Source organism: Nicotiana tabacum, chromosome 7 (assembly GCF_000715075.1).
Source record: "Nicotiana tabacum cultivar K326 chromosome 7, ASM71507v2, whole genome shotgun sequence".
Taxonomy (NCBI): domain Eukaryota; kingdom Viridiplantae; phylum Streptophyta; class Magnoliopsida; order Solanales; family Solanaceae; genus Nicotiana; species Nicotiana tabacum.
Genome location: NC_134086.1, coordinates 172,882,795 through 172,889,766, shown reverse-complemented (window position 1 = coordinate 172,889,766; position 6,972 = coordinate 172,882,795).

Genomic DNA, 6,972 nt, shown 5'->3' with positions numbered 1-6,972 from the left:
CACTTGGTAATTTAAAGACAACATTAAAAATTTGAATCATAAATGGAAACATAATTAATGGAAGTAGTTAATGAATCTTATACTTAATCTAAATAGATCTTAGACAAATTTAATTTATATATCTACATTTAAATTTATATTTATAAGTATATTTATATCTATATTGATTCACCCATAGATTATTTTTTTATTAGCTAGAGATATTAGAGGTAAAAATTAATTAAAAATTCTATTCGAAAAAAATAAAAAAAATATAGAAAGACGTAATTGAGATAACCTGCGACTATTTATACATTAGAGTAAGTTAAAATATAAAATAAAATTAAAATTTAATTAAGTTATTAAAGATATATTGAGTTTAAAAATTAAATAAATTCAAGCAGCAAAATAAGATCTTAAATAAAGTATATAAATTATTTATAAGGTAAGAAAAAACTTAAATAATCAGTAAAAAAATATTTTAAAAATAAGAATAATAAAGTCATATTAATATTGATAAATCGGGCAAACGAATATTTTATACGTAAATATTACTACAACATTCAGATATAATGTGTTCAAACAATTAAGAAAATATTTTTTTATTAATATTTGAATTGAGTACAGTAAGTTTAAGTTTGAAAGTATAACATAATTCTTTAAAAATGTAGTCAAATATAGAAAATAGAATAATAAAACTTATTTGAATTTGAGAAAGTTTTTAAATTTTTATTTATATTATATTAGAATGAATCTAGTAGAAATAAATATTAAATTCAAACAAGCTAATAAAAATCCACATGACAATGTAATAATATTAGGTATTTAATAATATAATATCAAAAATAAATAATAAATAGAGAAAAAATAAAAATTCAGATTTTTTATCATAGAGAAGAAGGGTAAAACTTATTTAAATTTGAGACGGGAAAGTTTTTTATTGTCATGACCCAAAAATTCCTCCAAAGAAGTCGTGATGGCACCTAGTTTCTAAACTAGGTAAGCCTAACATTTACTGTAATAATATGGGTATTCACTAACTTTAAATTAAATTACTCTGAACAAAATACAATTCCCAAAACCGGTAGTACAAGTCACAAGCCTTTCTAAGAGTAGTTATACAATATGATTACATCACTGTTCCGAAGCAAAGGGAACAAATGGAAATAAGTACAATTGAAGGTGACTCTGAGGACTGCGAATGCTATAGCAGGTTTACCTTGAGTCTCCACCGCAACGAATAGCTACCGTCGATCAAAGGCATGGATCTGTACACAAAAATGTACAGAAGTGTAGTATCAGCACAACCGACCCCATGTGCTGGTAAGTGTCTAGCCTACCCCGGCGAAGTAGTGACAAGGCTAGGACGAGACACTCACATAAAGCTGTGCAGTTTATAGCATACAAAATAATATGAAGCAAATAATAATAATGGCAACGATGATCAACCAATGATATAAATAGCTGGCAACAAGAACACCAAAATTGTTTCTCAACAAATAACAAATACAAGTGCAATCAATTAATCAAGTCCTTCAAATATAAATCTTTCGCTTATAAATCCTTCAAGTAATAATCTCTAAGATAATATGTTTTTCAATAAATATATTTTGAATATATTTCTTTCAAATAGATATCTTTCATATAAGCATCTTTCGAATATAATTCTTTCGGGTAAAGGTCACCTTGTGACACCTCATATCATAATCATAAATAATATAGGTCTCAGCTCACTTTCGAAATTTCACAGCACCTCGTGCCCACATTTATGTCACAACCGCAGGGACAGCTCACGTGCCATTAAATAAAACCATAATATTTTCCCCGGCACCTTGTGCCCACATATTTCTGTCTCACATTGCACAACAATATTCTCATGTTACTCAGCTCATAGGTTCCATAACCCAATACAATTAAGAATGTTCAAGGAGCCTCATTCACTTAACATAAAGTAGAGTACATCTCCCAACGCAATTAGGAAATCAACAAGAAAAGATGACGTTATTATTTATTTATTTCTGAAATCATTTGATAAAGAAAATACCCTTTTCAATTACTGTACAATATCGAATGAATTAGTACCTTTAATACGAGAAATCAATTGAGTTAAAAATGTGACAATTTTTTTGAAATTTGGAGTTTTGAACACAAACAAATAAATAAGGCGAGGTATCGTAAACACTATGGATTCGAACACAATGGGTCACAATAGTAAAGGGACCTAACTAGTTAATACACTTGAATTGTTAATAACAAGTAAACACATCAACAGTGAGTAGGAAAACAACAGTTGCACGACATCATCCTTCGTGCTTTTACTCTCGTTCTCACCAAATCAATCATATAAAATACACGGCATTTTCCTTCGTGCTTTATCTCACATAATGATGGCACGGAATGATCCTTCGTGCATTAACATTTATATCATGGCACGGAATGACCCTTCGTGCATTAACATTTATATCATGGCACGGAATGACCCTTCGTGCTTTACACTCTTTCCTCACAAACAACAATACATGACATCACCCTTCGTGCTTTATCACTCTTCCTCACCCAAGCAACAATCACAAACAATGGGGCGAAGGAATAGACAAGGCTAAAATAGGAATCCCGGCAAGGGGACAATAAGTAAACAATTTAGATCCCGGCAAGGGGACAATATTAATAATATAAATTTCCCGACAATAGAACAATTGATGCCTCTTTCTCTTTCTTTCACTTTCATTTCATAACTCACTCTAACACTTGAGCCAATGCTCCAAAGTATGCAATTATCTCATAAACTTTCACAATTCGTATTATAACTTGAGTCATTGCTCCTCGAAGTTCAAGAACCACAATTACTTCATTAACTTTCCCGGCAAGGGAACAATACTATCAAAACAACCATCCCAACAAGGGAACAATACTTATCAAAACAAACATCCCAACAAGGGAACAATACTATCAAAACAAACATTCCAACAAGGGAACAATAATAATAATAACACATGAAGCGCAATAAACTACAACGGAGTCACAACAATTATAATACAAGACTCACGGGCATGTTCGACCCCCAACGTATAGATACTCGTCACCATGCCTATACGTCGGACACATCACATAACAAGTAGCAAATATACTCAACTCCTATTCCCTCAAGTTAGGGTAGACCAAACACTTATCTCGAACTTCCACGGCCAACTCAAGCCTTTGCCTCGTAAATTCGTGCCCGAAATTCTCAAATCTAGTCATAAACAATTCGATTCAGTCAATAAAAATTATAAGAATTAATTACATATGAATTTTTACATTTTTCATTAAAATCCGAAATTTAACTCAAAATTGCCCGCGGGGCTCACGTCTCAGAATCCGACGAAAGTAGCAAAATATGAAGACTCATTCAACCACGAGTCCAACCATACAAAAATTATCCAATTCTGATATCATTTGGTCCTTCAAATCATCATTTTACATTTTTGAAAGGTTCCACAATTTTCTTTCCAAATTATATCTCAAATTACGAATTAAATGATGAATTCAATGATAGATTCATGTACTCTAACCAAATCTAAGTTAGAATCACTTACCCCGACCAATTTCTTGAAAAACCTTCGAAATATCGCCAAAATCCGAGCTCTCTAGGTCAAAATATCAAATAAAACCCCAAAACCTCATATTTATAGAGTACCCCTCGGATTCTGACACCGCTGACCGCACAAAAATGACCGCGGTCCGCGCAGAAACGTCTGCGGTTGTGCAGGCCTTGCTTTGCAGGGACAGGCTTTAGTATTTTGTCCATAACTTTCTCTACAGATATCCAAATTGCGATATATTTACTTTTCTGGAAACTAGAGACGGAGATCTACAACTTTCATTTTTGAATCACCTCAAAATTCCTTGTGTATCAAAAGATATGAGCTTCCGAAGTAGGACCAGTGACCTGCAGATTCTTCCCCTGCGCGGCCGCGCGCCCAGCGCGAGAAGGAGCGCGGTCCGCGCCGCCACTGCTGCCCTCTCCATTTTTCTAAGTTCCGGGATGTCCGTACTCGCTCAAAACTCACCCAAAACACACCCGAGGCCCCCGAGACCTCAACCAAAAGCACCAACAAGTCTGAAAACACATCACGGTCTTAGTCGAGGCCTCAAATCACATCACATATCATCAAAATCACCAATTATGCATGGATTCAAGCCTAAGAACTTATTAAATTTTCAAATTTCACAACCGATGCCGAAACACATGAAAACTAGTCCGAATGACCTCAAGTTTTGCAGACAAGTCCAAAATGACATAACGAAGCTACAGAAACTCTCGGAATTCCATTCCGACCCTCGGATCAAAATCTCACCTATCAACCGGAATTCGCCAAAATACTAACTTCGCCAATTCAAGCCTAATTCTATACCGTACCTCCAAAACCGCTTCTGATCACTCTCCTAAGTCACAAATCACCTCCCGAAGCTAACCGAACCATCAGAACTCACATCCGAACCCTCTAACACATAAGTCAACATCCGGTTGACTTTTTCCAACTTAAGCCTCAAAATATTCTTTATTTTTAACTACGAATCTTCCGAAAATCAAACTCGACCTCACATGCGAGTCATAATACATATTACGAAGCTGGTCGAGATCTTAAGTCGTTCAACGAGGCGTTAATTCTTAAAACGACAAGTCGGGTCGTTACATTCTCCCCCTCTCAAAAACATACATTCGTCCTCGAACGTGCCAAGAATTATTCTGAGGACATTAAATTGATGTTTCTACCTTTACACATATGCTCGTTGTTGATACCACATTACCACATTCAAATAAGTTTGACAATACCATTTCAATTGAGGCTATTTCTCTTACCCGTATTTGTAAACTTTAAGAGCAAATTTCTTACCCTCCGAACATTTCCAAAAAGGTCCGATTTTTTTCACATCATCACACGATCTTAGTCTCACCTGGCTATAGCAACTCGTGCCTACGCACGCATCAACCTTTTAATAGCGCTTAACGGTTGTTCCACACTCCCCCACTTCGGGTCATTCACCCTCAAATAAGAAGTAGAGTCCGCTCTCAAACACATAATGTAACTTATCCCTTTCTTCGCATATCTTAATGTCCCAAATGTTTCTAACTCCCAAAATTTTCAGAAATTTCGGCAGAGCCTCCCCTGTAATTGGGCCTATCCACCTGTCAGAGTAACACCAAAACAACTCCTAACAACACATCTACAACCCAACAAGGCACCATAATGTATATATCAATAACACTAATCTCAACATTACAAACATGGCATTATCACAATGATATCTTGACATAAAATGCATCATATGTATGACCTTAACCACATCTCTGATCTCATTAGTTGTTCACAATCAATTACAAAATCGTCAATTAACCTCATGTTAACCAAAATCTCATTTCAATTCCTTTTTTTTTTCACAACACTGACAACCAATCGCGAGGCATGAAAACCTCATCATTATTTACCCAAATCAACGAATCACATTTAGCGCCACCTGGGCACTCACCTCGTAGGTCAAAACTCAATAGTTACAACACAAATATGGCTAAATATGCACAGAATCACATAAGAAAAATTTATCAAATAAGCCTAACAGGCATGACTACCTGTTAATACTATAGTACAAATTTAAATTTCACAAAGGGAGAATTTAAACATATAAATTGTTCACCACAAGGACCTCGTCCTTATATAACTTCCACCGTGGCTTGTAGCCCGTTTTAAATATTTCACATCATAAATAAAAAAATTGTGAGGATCTCGTCCTCAACTCTGCATCACGAGTAATTGCACATTGTGCCAACTGAATTCTTTCCATTTCTTTTCTTTCCTCTCATAAATTCCGATAGGGCTGTGCACGGATCGGATTGGATCGGATTTAGCCTATTTCGGATTCGGATTTCGGATTCTGAAAAGGGCAATCCGAATCCGATCCGAATTAATATTGGATTAGATCGGATTTTAAACTTTGGATCGGATAATTTTTCGGATTGTCGGATCGGATTGTCACAAAATATTTTAACAATTTAAAGTTCATTCGGTGTCTCTATCTCATCTTCCATATACCAAAACAAACAAAAAAATCAAAATAAAATCAAAAGTTGAAGAATAGAACATGAAATAGCCATAAAAGACAGAAGAGAAGAGAAGAGAGGCGGAAGAAAGAGACATAAAATCAAAGTAAAATCGGAAGTTTGAGTCATTGAGACTCTTTTAGTCTTCACTGAAGAGAAGAGAGGTGCAAGAGAGGCGGAAAAATCTAAGTGAGTGAGGGTGTGTGTGAAAAATGAATAAGCATAACCCGAAAATTTTAGTGTGTATTTATATAGGTACATATAATTTCGGATATCGGATCGGATTAAAATCATACCAATCTGAATCCAATCCGAAAATCTGAAATTTCATAAAACACAATCCGTATCCAATCCGAAAATCCGAAATTTGAAAATCCGAAAATCCGAAATATAGTGGATCGGATCGTATTTTGGATATCCGATCCAAATGCACAGCCCTAAATTCCGATAAACATCACAACACAGAATGAACCCCCATACCAATAGGGCGTACAATTCATAAAAATTGAAATCAATTATTCCGAAATCACATCAAATCCACTGTAGTGAGTAATAGAAAGTAATTTTTTTTTTTGGACTTATAGCCCTTAATAGTGTACAAAATAAAATGATATACACGGGCCAACATCATCAAATCTCCCAACAGGGATAAACTTAAAAGTGGATCACAAAATTACGAAGCTCACCCATAAGCGGAGCATAATAGGAGGACTCGCCTCAATTTTTATAACCAAATCAAATTAAGGAAAAATATCCTTTTTATAACAATCGGAATCGTACCTGTAACGACACCATCTGGTGTAGTGGCCTCAGCCACACCATAGCAATTATATCAATGGGTCGGGCCCCCACCTCTTAGGCGCCATCTACCCGCTCGTCCTCTATCTCTAACTTGTAGTGTATGTAGATTAGTA